The 17,500-nt window shown below is 39.3% G+C and overlaps 1 protein-coding gene across 1 annotated transcript in view; it reads right to left on the reverse strand.

Annotated features, from left to right (window-relative positions):
- The window catches only part of LOC113636533 (parathyroid hormone/parathyroid hormone-related peptide receptor), a 62,411-nt gene that overhangs the window by 27,016 nt on the left and 17,895 nt on the right, over positions 1–17,500 (reverse strand). Inside the window, exon 2 of the mRNA XM_047814153.1 lies at positions 2,567–2,672. The gene's annotated coding sequence lies outside the window, so the exon portion shown is untranslated. The remainder of the gene's footprint in view (positions 1–2,566; positions 2,673–17,500) is intronic.

Consider the following 17,500-nt stretch of genomic DNA (forward strand, 5'->3'; position numbering starts at 1 on the left):
CACTACTACACACTACACTACACTACTACACACTACACTACTACACACTAAACTACTACACACAGCACTACACTACTACACACTACACTACTACACACTACACTAAACTACTACACACAGCACTACACTACTACACACTACACTACTACACACTACACTAAACTACTACACACAGCACTACACTACTACACACTACACTAAACTACTACACACAGCACTACACTACTACACACTACACTACTACACACCACACTAAACTAATACACACAGCACTACACTACTACACACTAAACTACTACACACAACACTACACTACTACACACTACACTAAACTACTACACACAGCACTACACTACTACACACTACACTACACTACTACACACAGCACTACACTACTACACACTACACTAAACTACTACACACAGCACTACACTACTACACACTACACTACTACACACTACACTAAACTACTACACACAGCACTACACTACTACACACTACACTACTACACACTACACTACTACACACAGCACTAAACTACTACACACAGCACTACACTACTACACACTACACTACTACACACTACACTACTACACACTACACTACTACACACAGCACTACACTACTACACACTACACTACTACACACTAAACTACTACACACAGCACTACACTACTACACACTACACTACTACACACTACACTACTACACACAGCACTACACTACTACACACTACACTACTACACACTACACTAAACTACTACACACAGCACTACACTTACTACACACTACACTACTACACACTACACACTACACTTACTACACACTACACTACTACACACTACACGACACTACTACACACTACACGACACTACTACACACCACACTACACTACTACACACCACACTAAACTAATACACACAGCACTACACTTACTACACACTACACTACTACACACCACACTAAACTAATACACACCACACTACACTACTACACACCACACTAAACTAATACACACCACACTACACTACTACACACCACACTAAACTAATACACACAGCACTACACTTACTACACACTACATTACTACACACTACACTACTACACACTACACTAAACTAATACACACAGCACTACACTTACTACACACTACATTACTACACACTACACTACTACACACTACACTAAACTAATACACACAGCACTACACTTACTACACACTACATTACTACACACAGCACTACTACACACTACACTACTACACACTACACTAAACTAATACACACAGCACTACACTTACTACACACTACATTACTACACACTACACTACTACACACTACACTACTACACACTACACTAAACTACTACACACAGCACTACACTTACTACACACTACACTACTACACACTACACTACTACACACCACACTAAACTAATACACACAGCACTACACTACTACACACTACATTACTACACACTACACTACTACACACTACACTACTACACACTACACTAAACTAATACACACAGCACTACACTACTACACACTACATTACTACACACTACACTACTACACACCACACTAAACTAATACACACAGCACTACACTTACTACACACTACACTACACTACTACACACTACACTAAAACAAATGTAAATTACATATTCATGTCTTATGCAAATTAGCGACCCCTAACATCCCTAATATACAAGCCCAACACCTCAGTATTCCATAACAGTGTAGTTATCCCAGATATCAGAATTCTTCTCATGTGTCTAGTGTCAAGGGTGTAATTAGTCACTTTGTTTAATCTGGATGGTTTGACACTATGAGAATATTTATACATGTTCCTACAAATCTACTGGAACATCATATAGTTTCTATACAATTAGTATGAATGTCATGTGAACTGTGTCTGTCTGTAAAGAAAGAATCGTATATAAATGTAGTGAATCACTCAAATCCCATTTGTGTTTATTTAAAGTTAACTGCTTGGGGAATCATTTACAATCCCTTGACAGGCAGTGTGACTCTGAAGGACACTTAAACATGTAAGTTTTTTTTTTTCAAATGTAAGTGAATCTATCAAGGAATCATTTCCAATTTAAGTGAATCAATTGAGGTGTCATTTAGAATGTAAGTGAATCACTTGAATCAATTATTTCTGTAACTGAATCGCTCGAATTTTAAATGTAAAAAAAAAAATCACTTGACAACTCATTTACAATTATAATTGAATTCCTAAAAATTTTAATGAATTACCCCTAGGGGTTTTTACAGATTGCTGTAAATTGAGTAGCTGTTTAAATAGTATAAGTGAATCACTTAAGGAATCATTGTAAAAATTATTAAAAAAAAAAAGGGTAGATTAGTCAAGGAGTTGTCCACAAATGCGATTGAATCACTGTATGACTCGTTAAATCACGTCTACTGCCTGGTGTATTCTGATGCTGGTGTATGTTTGCTAAGCTGTAGTGCACTATGGACTGAACAGGGGGCAGATTTGGACACAGCTGCCTGTCTGAAACACCTTTAGCATTTATAAATACATTTTAATTTCTCACCGCTTGCTGTTTTGTGTCTGGACTTTATGGAGCTCTCACACTTGTTCCTAGCATTGATGATGAGGTACAGCTGTTCTTCCTTCGTCAGCACGTCGTCAGCCTGCACCTGAGGACACACACAACACACATCGAAAACAAATAAACATATGTGAGGATGTAAAACTGTCTGATGGTGTGACATCATAAGACGTGAGGCATGTCGAATTCATTTGCATATCTTATTTTGACCCAATAGTGAATTGTTAAAAGGCTCATTTGCATATCGTACATTTGCATGAATGGTGCACATTTGCATACTGATGTTACACATAAATTATTACATTTCAAATATATACGAAGAAAGACCATTTGCTTAACTGAGAGGATATTTGCATGTTAATCAGAAATTTCCTAAATGTTCATTTATAAACACACACATTTACTCACACACATGCATCATGGTCATTAGCATATTACATGTTTACACCTGATTAACAAACACAACAAAACATTTGGAGATTTGGAGACATTTGGAAAGCCTTCCTGAAGAAGAAGTGATCATGTCTCATGGGGATCAGAAAAAATCTGCAGACTTTTATACATACATACATAAATAAATGAATGAATGAATGAATGAATGAATGAATGAATAAATAAATAAATAAATAAATAAATAATTATGGTTAAGAAAAGCCCTGAGAAATACCAGACTGAATCTCTCTCTCTCTCTCTCTCTCTCTCTCTCTCTCTCTCTCTCTCTCTCTGTGTGTGTGTGTGTGTGTGTGTGTGTGTGTGTGTGTGTGTGTGTGTGTGTGTGTGTGTGTGTGTGTGTGTGTCTGGTCCTCAGAAACCACATGGATGGTGTTCATGAGGATATTAAAGGCATCAGTATTCTCTATTCCTGTCAGTGTGACACACACACACACACACACACACACACACACACACACACACACACACACACACACACACACACAAAGAGAGACACAAACACAGACAGACACACACATACAAATACACACACAGACACACAGACACACACACATAAATACACAGACACACACACATACAAATACACACACACACACACATACAAATACACACACAGAGACACACAGACACACATACACACACACACACACACATACAAATGCACACAGACAGACACACACACATACACATACAAATACACACAGACAGACACACACATATACAAATACACACACAGACAGACACACACAAATGCACACAGACAGAAACACACACATACACATACAAATACACACACACACACAGACAGACACACACACACACACACACACACACACACACACACACACACAGACACACATACAAATGCACAGAGACAGACAGACAGACAGACAGACAGACACACACACACACACACACACACACACACACACATACACATACAAATGCACAGAGACAGACACACACACACACACACACACACACACACACACACACACACACACACACACACACACAGACAGCTACTGGACTTTTACGGCAGTGAACAGCAAACAACCACAAACGGAACATGACGGAGCCAGGAGTAAACAGTGAACAGATAGAAACCTGTTCAGTGGAGTGAATATAGAATATTCCAGAATTCTGTCCAAACACACTAAGGGAGTGACGTCCAGCAACAGGAAAATCTATATAAACACTAAACATATAGACTGGATATTACCCACAATGCCTCACTGCAAATACACTGTGAAGGAAAGAAAATTAAAAGTAACTGAAAAACAATGACAAAATAAACAAAAAATACAGAAAGAAGACGAGTGTGAAATAAGAAAACATAAAACATCAAAGGAGTAACAGGATAAGAAAAGGACAGTATAATAACAACAAGAAAACATTTAAATAAAAAAATTCAGAAATAAATTAACAAAGAGGACAAAGGACAGGAACGGAAGCAGCATGGCTGGGCTGCGTCCCAAATCACACTCCACTAAACACTATAGAGTGCAGGGCTGCGTCCCAAATCACACCACTAAACACTACAGAGTGCAGGGCTGCGTCCCAAATCACACTCCACTAAACACTACAGAGTGCAGGGCTGCGTCCCAAATCACACTCCACTAAACACTACAGAGTGCAGGGCTGCGTCCCAAATCACACTCCACTAAACATTACAGAGTGCAGGGCTGCGTCCCAAATCACACTCCACTAAACATTACAGAGTGCAGGGCTGCGTCACATATCACACTCCACTAAACATTAGTGTGCAGGGCTGCGTCACAAATCACACTCCACTAAACATTACAGAGTGCAGGGCTGCGTCCCAAATCACACTCCACTAAACATTACAGAGTGCAGGGCTGCGTCACAAATCACACACCACTAAACATTAGTGTGCAGGGCTGTGTCCCAATCACACACCACTAAAGACTACGGAGTGCAGGGCTGCGTCCCAAATCACACTCCACTAAACATTGCAGAGTGCAGGGCTGCGTCCCAAATCACACTCCACTAAACACTACAGATTGCAGTACTGCGTCCCAAATCACACTCCACTAAACATTACAGAGTGCAGGGCTGCGTCACATATCACACTCCACTAAACATTAGTGTGCAGGGCTGCGTCACAAATCACACTCCACTAAAGACTACGGAGTGCAGGGCTGCGTCCCAAATCACACTCCACTAAACATTGCAGAGTGCAGGGCTGCGTCCCAAATCACACTCCACTAAACACTACAGAGTGCAGGGCTGCGTCACAAATCACACTCCACTAAAGACTACGGAGTGCAGGTCTGCGTCACAAATCACACACCACTAAACATTGCAGAGTGCAGGGCTGCGTCCCAAATCACACTCCACTAAGCATTACAGAGTGCAGGGCTGCGTCCCAAATCACACTCCACTAAGCATTACAGAGTGCTGGGCTGCGTCACAAATCACACACCACTAAACAATAAACACTAAACACACTCACACACACACACACACACACGCACACACACACACACACATTTCCTTGTGTTAGACAAAGTGTACTTTATAATCTGTTCGTGTTTTTTTCTCTTTTGTCTAAATGATATTTACGTTAGAGAAGTCAGGAGAAGAAAGAAGCTAAAAATAAACAACAGCGAAACTGTTTGGGAAAATGAAAGGCCTGAAAACACACACACACAGATTTCAAGTGATTGAGCATGGTGTTGTGCAGTGTGTGTGTGTGTGTGTGTGTGTGTGTGTGTGTGTGTCTAGTTTATGTCTGACTAACACACAACATTGAGGCTCTTTCAGTGTTTATGTTCTATAGATGTGTCTCTCAGCACTGACCTCAGATTAATAACGTTGTGTCTTTAACGATGACGTCTCACAGTGAGACGTGAAGGATCTCGTGTTTTTACTACATCATTAAACCGGTAACTAACAGTTTCATTTACTTCAACAAACAAACGGCGCTGATCCACTTCCTGTTCCTGTTCCCAGTACAAGTGGGGATGATTAGCATGCTAGCTAGTTGGCAAGCTAATTGGGAATTAGCAAACTGAAGGATATAAATCGTTCAAATAAAAAGGATGTCCGGAGCCGTACGTCTCTTCACCGTGAGACGTGACCTGATCCGAGACCTTATTTATTATCCGTCAGGTAAAATACAGTGTACAGACTTTTGTAAATCATCTTAAATGGATTATGCATTTTATTTTAGCATTATATAATATTTAATAGAGATAAAGTTGTTTTGTGCTGCGTGCATTTACATCCAATTGCTTATTTCAATTCGTTAAAAAAAATAAAAGCTTTCTGAACCGTTTTCTGTTTCTAACAAAATTAAAACTAAAGTAAATAATAAAGTAACAACTCTTTATTTTTTATTTTTATTTGAAATATTCGACCCTGGTTCGTGTCCTGCTGCTGCTGCTTGCTGTTACACTTACAGCGTTCAGAACGAATCTCTTCCATTTTAAGTAAAAAAAAAAGAGGATTTTTGACATGTGCGGTGGAGCCAAGCGGGATCCTGGAAGCTCCTCGCTCTTTTTTTCTCTACTCCTCGACTGTGCAATTTGCATTTGATGACAAAAAACCACAAACCACAAGACTGCTTGTCCCTTGGAAACATTCGCCAAACCACATTCTGACTTAAAGCTCCATTCACAGCCGTAATTACAGCTTTTCCTCGGCCAAATCGGCTCGTATGGAAACATGTCGTGTTGCCGCACCGCTTCTTTCCCTCTAATTGACAAAAACGGCGCATTTTGATCTGTTATATAAGAGCTTTTAATATGCAGTATATGTTTTTCTTTCCTGTTTTTTTTTTTTTTTACATTTTGTTGGAGAATTTCCCCTAGCTACAGTACCTTCAGGTTAAAAGCCATAAAAAGAAAACAAATGAGGATGAAATAAATCTGAAACTAGCATGCTAACTTAAAAAGTACCTCAAGGAGAAATGAATAGAGATGTGCAGTCACTAACCATAACTAGCATGCTAGTTCTAGCTTGACTGTGTAATTATATCACCAAAAATACACCCTGTCTGTGGCTTCCCCTCATCTCCTACAGTATTTCAGAGCTATTTCAGATGTGCTAATGCTAACCATGTGCAGTTTACTTTCAGACAGGCACAGAGCATACGGCGTTTCAGGGAGAATGCAAAACAGTGTTCAAAACACTCACATGGACTCTCTCTAGACTTACACAGACACACACTCACACTGTAATATTCATACATGTAAATTCTTTAGGTTAAAACATTCACAGAGGAGTGAATCACATCCACCAAAAAGATTCACTGATTCATAAATTGGCTCAATAAACAAGACGAGCAAATCACAGTCATGACCAAAAAGATTCACTGATTCATAAATTGAATCAATAAACCAAACAGAAGCAAATCACAGTCATAAGCAAAAAGATTCACTGATTCATAAATTGACTCAATAAACAAGACGAGCAAATCACAGTCATGACCAAAAAGATTCACTGATTCATAAATTGAATCAATAAACCAAACAGGAGCCAATCACAGTCATAAGCAAAAAGATTCACTGATTCATAAATTGAATCAATAAACCAAACAGGAGCCAATCACAGTCATAAGCAAAAAGATTCACTGATTCATAAATTGAATCAATAAACCAAACAGGAGCCAATCACAGTCATAAGCAAAAAGATTCACTGATTCATAAATTGAATCAATAAACCAAACAGGAGCAAATCACAGTCATAAGCAAAAAGATTCACTGATTCATAAATTGACTCAATAAACAAGACGAGCAAATCACAGTCAAGACCAAAAAGATTCACTGATTCATAAATTGAGTTAATAAACAAGACGAGCAAATTCCAGTCATGGACAGAAAGCTTCACTGATTAATACACTGAGTCAGTGAACAGGAGGAGAGCGAAACACAACCATGAGTAAAAAGATTGACAAGATGTTACAGGACAATAGTTAACCTTTTTGCTGCTGCTGATGATGATGATACTTTTGCCCTGTCCTTATCTGAGCAGAGAGGAACCTGATGTCACTCTGCTCTTGCTACTCGTCCACCTCAAGGTTTCTTCCTATTGTTCATTCTGCGCTGCTTTTCTGCTCACCATGGTTAGTGATTATTTAACGTACCTACAGACTTCCTGTCAGCTGAAATAAGTCTACATATTGTCCTCCATCATCAACAAGCTGTTTCTGCCCACAGACCTGCCCTCCTGGGTCACCACAGTAAAAACCATCCAGTTAATCAGCACTAAACTCCTCACACTGGCACCAACAACCATGAGGAGGTGAGTGACATCACTGAGTTTGTCCCCATTGTGATGTGAACATGACCTGAAACTGTGTGCTAATATAAACTGTGCTGGTGTCCTGTGATTGGCTGAGTGCATTAAAGGTCCTTCGTCTACAGATCTTCCTTATAAAAAGGAAGGTGAATGGATCTATCTCTCTTGCTATCTCTCTATCTATCTCTCTATCTGTCTGAATATCTGTCTCAATATCTGTCTCTCTATCGGTCTGAATATCTGTCTATCTGTTTTTCTATCTGTCTATCTTTCTGAATATCTCTCTATCTCTCTCCCTATCTATCTCTCTATCTATCTCTCTATCTGTCTCTCTATCTATCTCTCTATCTGTCTGAATATCTGTCTGAATATCTGTCTCTCTATCTGTCTGAATATCTGTCTATCTGTCTGAATATCTGTCTGAATATCTGTCTATCTGTCTCTCTATCTGTCTGAATATCTGTCTATCTGTCTCTCTATCTGTCTCTCTATGTGTCTGAATATCTCTTTATCTGTCTCTCTACCCGACTCTCTATCTGTTTCTCTATATGTCTGAAGATCTGTCTATCTGTCTCTCTATCTGTCTCTCTATCTGTCTGAATATCTCTCCATCTGTCTCTCTATTTGTCTCTCTATCTGTCACACACACACACTCGAGTGTTTCTCAGTTATCTGGCTGCTGGGGTTCGGCTTACTCAAAGTAACAAGAGTGAAATGTGAAGAGCTTTCCAGTGTAACAAGGGTTTAATATAGTGTGTGTGTGTGTGTGTGTGTGTGTGTGTGTGTGTGTGTGTGTGTGTGTGTGTGTGTGTGTGTGTGTGGTCAGAGACAGTGACAGATATGTGTATATACCTTCTGAGTAACAATAAGGATATTAGGTGTATCTACAGATAGTCTGTACATCCCTTTGGACCAACGTTAATAAGAGATAACTCTTTATCCTGTGATGATATTTAATAAATCCATATTTAATAACCATTCATTTCCCCATGGCTTAAAAACCCATCAGTCCTGATGAAGTGAGACCCAAACGACACACACGCTTTTGTTTACTGAGTCCTAAAGCAGTAATTAGGTGAGCGCTCTTATTAAACGCAGGTAAGCAGACGGTCATGATTCCCTCCCTGTCTTAAAGGGTTTAATGTTTAAAACCCTCACTAATGAGTGGGACTTTGTTTGGAGGCAGGAGGGTTAGACAGAGGGTCAATGTGCTCCGGGTTTACAGCTAAAAAGGTTGCTGAAGTGAAAAAAAAAAGGAAAGACGACTTCCTACTCACACATCCCGGTATTTACAGATATTACCAGTACAGTGCTCCATGACAATAAGATAACAGATTACACATAAACATACAGGCCGTACAGACCGGGGGGTTAAAGTAAGAACACCTGAAGGTCACGACCTTCCAGATGATTACTGAGTCCTGAATACTCACTGACCTGGTTTTGTTCTTTAACATCAGCTAATTGGAAAAATAACTCATTAACGAAGCAGCGGTGATTAACTAATTAATCGCCTCTCTGGTCTTTCCTCTGATTGGCTCATTAGAGGATCCGTTGAAAATGAAAATGAACGTCCGTTAAACCAGAAGGTCAAGCGCTGTGATCCTTGAGTGTTTCACACACACTCCTGTGGGGAAAAGAAGGAAAATGCAGGATGGCGCAGAAGAAGAGGTGAAATGAAAGGACAAGGATCTTACAGAGAGAAGTTACATTTAAATTCAATCACAGATAAACTCACTAGACATCATTAACCTTCCGGGCTTCTTCAGGTCAAGGTGCTGGATTTAAATAGACAAACGTTTAGACTTCACATTAAACCACTGAACCATTTCCCTCAGATATATTATGAATAATATGGTGTTTATCCTGTAACTACGATTAGCATCACACTTCTTCCCTTTAGAGTTATTATACCAACTTTACATGTAGCGCAAATAAATATTACATGAAAGATTCAGTTCAGAAGTTATCATTAAGTTGTGATTAACTCTAGACTTATCCTATAGACATTTATCTTAACCCATGGCCTGTAAGAGAACATTCACAGACTGAGGAGGAGGAGGAGGAGGAGGAGGAGGAGGAGGAGGGGTCTCTGAGCGATGGTGACAGTTTTCACACGTCGACGCTAGACGGCCAGAGCGGAGACGAGAGGAATGCAGCACGGCAGTGAGAATGAGAAATGAGCTCTGTAAACACATTAATACACAAAGCTGGGCTTCTCTTTAAGACCAGGTTACCGTACGCTAACGTGAACACAGGACACATTACTATACGCTAACGTGAACACAGGACACATTACTATACACTAACACAGGACACATTACTATACACTAACACAGGACACATTACTATACGCTAACACAGGACACATTACTATACACTAACACAGGACACATTACTATACACTAACACAGGACACATTACTATACACTAACACAGGACACATTACTATACACTAACACAGGACACATTACTATACACTAACGTGAACACAGGACACATTACTATACACTAACACAGGACACATTACTATACACTAACACAGGACACATTACTATACACTAACACAGGACACATTACTATACACTAACACAGGACACATTACTATACACTAACACAGGACACATTACTATACACTAACACAGGACACATTACTATACGCTAACGTGAACACAGGACACATTACTATACACTAACACAGGACACATTACTATACACTAACACAGGACACATTACTATACACTAACGTGAACACAGGACACATTACTATACACTAACACAGGACACATTACTATACACTAACACAGGACACATTACTATACACTAACACAGGACACATTACTATACACTAACACAGGACACATTACTATACGCTGACGTGAACACAGGACACATTACTATACGCTAATGTGAACACAGGACACATTACTATACACTAACACAGGACACATTACTATACGCTAACGTGAACACAGGACACATTACTATACACTAACACAGGACACATTACTATACACTAACACAGGACACATTACTATACACTAACACAGGACACATTACTATACACTAACACAGGACACATTACTATACACTAACACAGGACACATTACTATACACTAACACAGGACACATTACTATACGCTGACGTGAACACAGGACACATTACTATACGCTAATGTGAACACAGGACACATTACTATACACTAACACAGGACACATTACTATACACTAACACAGGACACATTACTATACACTAACACAGGACACATTACTATACACTAACACATGGACACATTACTATACACTAACACAGGACACATTACTATATACGCTAACACAGTACACATTACTATACGCTAACGAGAACACAGGACACATTACTATACACTAACACAGGACACATTACTATACACTAACACAGGACACATTACTATAATACGCTAACGCTAACACAGGACACATTACTATAACACTACGTGAACACAGGACACATACTATACACTAACACAGGACACATACTACTCATACAACTAAACACAGGACACATTACTATATACACTAAGTGAACACAGGACACATTACTATACGCTAACACAGGAACATTACTATACACTAACACAGGACACATTACTATACACTAACACAGGACACATTACTATACACTAACACAGGACACATTACTATACACTAACGTGAACACAGGACACATTACTATACACTAACACAGGACACATTACTAGACACTACACAGGACACATTACTATACACTAACACAGGACACATTACTATACACGAACGTGAACACCAGGACACATTACTATAGCACTAACACAGGACACATTACTATACACTAACACAGGACACATTACTATAAGCTGACGTGAACACAGGACACATTACTAAAGCGAACACAGGACACATTACTATACACTAACACAGGACACATTACTATACACTAACACAGGAACAACTATACCTAACACAGGACACTACATACGCTAACGTGAACACAGGACACATTACTATACACTAACACAGGACACATTACTATACACTAACACAGGACACATTACTATACGCTGACGTGAACACAGGACACATTACTATACACTAACACAGGACACATTACTATACACTAACACAGGACACATTACTATACGCTAACGTGAACACAGGACACATTACTATACACTAACACAGGACACATTACTATACGCTAACGTGAACACAGGACACATTACTATACACTAACACAGGACACATTACTATACACTAACACAGGACACATTACTATACACTAACACAGGACACATTACTATACACTAACACAGGACACATTACTATACGCTAACGTGAACACAGGACACATTACTATACACTAACACAGGACACATTACTATAACTATACTAACACAGGACACATTACTATACCTAACACAGGACCACTTACTATGACGACTAACACAGGACACATTACTATACACTAACACAGGACACATTACTAACGCTGACGTGAACAGCAGGGACACATTAACTAATACACTCAACACAGGACACATTACTATACAACTAACACAGGACACATTACCTAATACGCTATAACGTGAACACAGGAACACAATTACTATACACTAACAAGGACACATTAACTATACGCTAACGTGAACACCAGGACACATTACTATACACTAACACAGGCACATTACTATACACTAACACAGGACACATTACTATACACTAACACAGGGACACATTACTATACACTACTAACACAGGACACATTACTATACGCTAATGTGAACACAGGACACATTACTATACACTAACACAGGACACATTACTATACACTAACACAGGACACATTACTATACACTAACACAGGACACATTACTATACACTAACACAGGACACATTACTATACGCTAACACAGGACACATTACTATACGCTAACGTGAACACAGGACACATTACTATACGCTAACGTGAACACAGGACACATTACTATACACTAACACAGGACACATTACTATACACTAACACAGGACACATTACTATACGCTAACGCTAACACAGGACACATTACTATACACTAACGTGAACACAGGACACATTACTATACACTAACACAGGACACATTACTATACACTAACACAGGACACATTACTATACACTAACACAGGACACATTACTATACACTAACGTGAACACAGGACACATTACTATACGCTAACACAGGACACATTACTATACACTAACACAGGACACATTACTATACACTAACACAGGACACATTACTATACACTAACACAGGACACATTACTATACACTAACAAAAGAAACATTACTATACACAAACACAGGACACATTACTATACACTAAACACAGGACACATTACTATACGCTACATAACACAGGACACATTACTATACGCTAACGTGAACACAGGACACATTACTATACGCTAACGTTGAACACAGGACACATTACTATACACTAACACAGGAAACATTAATATACAATAACACAGGACACATTACTATACGCTAACGTGAACACAGGACACATTACTATACACTAACACAGGACACATTACTATACACTAACGTGAACACAGGACACATTACTATACACTAACACAGGACACATTACTATACACTAACACAGGACACATTACTATACCTAACACAGACACATTACTATACACTAACACAGGACACATTACTATACACTAACACAGGACACATTACTATACACTAACGTGAACACAGGACACATTACTATACACTAACACAGGACACATTACTATACACTAACACAGGACACATTACTATACACTAACGTGAACACAGGACACATTACTATACACTAACACAGGACACATTACTATACACTAACACAGGACACATTACTATACACTAACGTGAACACAGGACACATTACTATACACTAACACAGGACACATTACTATACACTAACACAGGACACATTACTATACACTAACACAGGACACATTACTATACGCTGACGTGAACACAGGACACATTACTATACGCTAACACAGGACACATTACTATACACTAACACAGGACACATTACTATACACTAACACAGGACACATTACTATACACTAACACAGGACACATTACTATACACTAACGTGAACACAGGACACATTACTATACGCTAACGTGAACACAGGACACATTACTATACACTAACACAGGACACATTACTATACACTAACACAGGACACATTACTATACACTAACACAGGACACATTACTATACACTAACACAGGACACATTACTATACGCTAACACAGGACACATTACTATACGCTAACGTGAACACAGGACACATTACTATACGCTAACGTGAACACAGGACACATTACTATACACTAACACAGGACACATTACTATACACTAACACAGGACACATTACTATACACTAACGTGAACACAGGACACATTACTATACACTAACACAGGACACATTACTATACACTAACACAGGACACATTACTATACACTAACACAGGAGACATTACTATCCAGCTACCCATTCCAGGACACATTACTCTAGCACTAACGTGGAACACAGGACACATTACTATACACTAACCACAGGACACATTACTATATCACCTACACACAGGACACATACTAGAAAATATACACTACCAGGACAGCATTACTATACACTAACACAGGGACACATTACTATACCTGATGGACTGTGACCCCCAGTGACACAGTACTCACTATCACTAAAACAGGACACATTACTATACACTAACACAGGACACAATCACTATAACTAACGTGAACACAGGACACATTACTATACACTAACACCGGACACATTACTATACACTAACACAGGACACATTACTATACACTAACACAGGACACATTACTATACACTAACACAGGACACATTACTATACACTAACACAGGACACATTACTATACACTAACACAGGACACATTACTATACGCTGACGTGAACACAGGACACATTACTATACGCTGACGTGAACACAGGACACATTACTATACGCTAACGTGAACACAGGACACATTACTATACACTAACACAGGACACATTACTATACACTAACACAGGACACATTACTATACGCTGACGTGAACACAGGACACATTACTATACACTAACACAGGACACATTACTATACACTAACACAGGACACATTACTATACACTAACACAGGACACATTACTATACACTAACACAGGACACATTACTATACGCTAACGTGAACACAGGACACATTACTATACACTAACACAGGACACATTACTATACACTAACAACACTAACACACAGGACCACATTACTATAAATACGCTAACGTGAACACAGGACACTTATCTATAAACACTAACACATCAGGTAAACACATTACTAAGACACTAACACAGGACACATTACTATACACTAACACAGGACACATTACTATACGCTAACGTGAACACAGGACACATTACTATACACTAACACAGGACACATTACTATACACTAACACAGGACACATTACTATACACTAACACAGGACACATTACTATACACTAACACAGGACACATTACTATACACTAACACAGGACACATTACTATACACTAACACAGGACACATTACTATACACTAACACAGGACACATTACTATACGCTGACGTGAACACAGGACACGTTACCATATGCTGACACTAACATAAACACAGTACACACACAAACAAACACACAAGCACACACACACACACATACACACTCACACACATACACACACACACACACACACACACACACACACACACACACACACACACACACACACACATACACACACACACACATAAACAAACATACACACCTGCATGCACACACACACACACACACACACACACACACACACACACAGGACACGTTATGATATGCTAAAGCTAATGAACACAGGACACACATACACACACAAACACTAACACACAGACACACACACGCACGCACATAGACACACATACAAAAAAAACATACACACACAGACAAACACATGCACACACACACACACACACACACACACACACACACACACACACACACAAACACATACACACCTACATACACACATACACACAAACAAACACATTGTAAGAAGCACACCGCCAGTCTACAATCAGAGAAAACGTGTGTTTGTGTGTGTAAGGCTCACTCAGGAGGGATGTAACTGAATGAATAAATGGATTAAATAAATAGATAAATAGATTAATAAATAAATAAATAAATAAATAAATAAATAAATAAATAAATAAATAAATAGCATGAGTGATTCTACACCAACTGGCAGCTGTCCAAAATGCCCTGACAGGAAAAGCACACACACACACACACACACACACACACACACACACACACACACACACACACACACACACACACACAGTGGCTGTGTTTAACTAAAATGTAAAAGTGGCATTGAGTTACACACACACACTCCCACATTCTTCCAGTGGAAAGAGGGGGAAAAGGAGAAAAATGTGGCCCGAGGTCAGGGGAGTCAGGTAAACACATGGCCTTCCTGAGTGGCACACTGCAGCGCATTAACAGTGTGCTGGGACACAGAGAGGAATACACACACACACACACACACACACACACACACACACACACACACACACACACACACAATACTGCACTTTATACAACATCACACACACTGATCATGTCAAAATGTACACACAAGTTAATCAATAAAACAAGTGGAGCACAAAAGTAAGCTCTTCACTGAGCACCAGTGGTGTGTGAATGGGCCTCATGTCAGTCATTTTACAGACACTCCCCCACACCCATTAACTCCGCCCCCCACCAAAGACATGACTGAAGTCTGTAAGCTCTCAATAAAACCAGATCATTAATGTGTTATTATGCAGTGCTTCAGTGCAATGATCTACAGACTGTGCTGACTCTACAGACTGTGCTGAATCTATAGACTGTGCTGAATCTACAAACTGTGCTGAATCTATAGACTGTGCTGAATCTATAGACTGTGCTGAATCTATAAACTGTGATGAATCTTTAAACTGTGCTGAATCTATAAACTGTGCTGAATCTATAAACTCTGCTGAATCTACAGACTGTGCTGAATTTACAAAATGTGCTGAATCTACAGACTGGGCTG

Source organism: Tachysurus fulvidraco, chromosome 1, assembly GCF_022655615.1.
Source record: "Tachysurus fulvidraco isolate hzauxx_2018 chromosome 1, HZAU_PFXX_2.0, whole genome shotgun sequence".
NCBI lineage: Eukaryota > Metazoa > Chordata > Actinopteri > Siluriformes > Bagridae > Tachysurus > Tachysurus fulvidraco.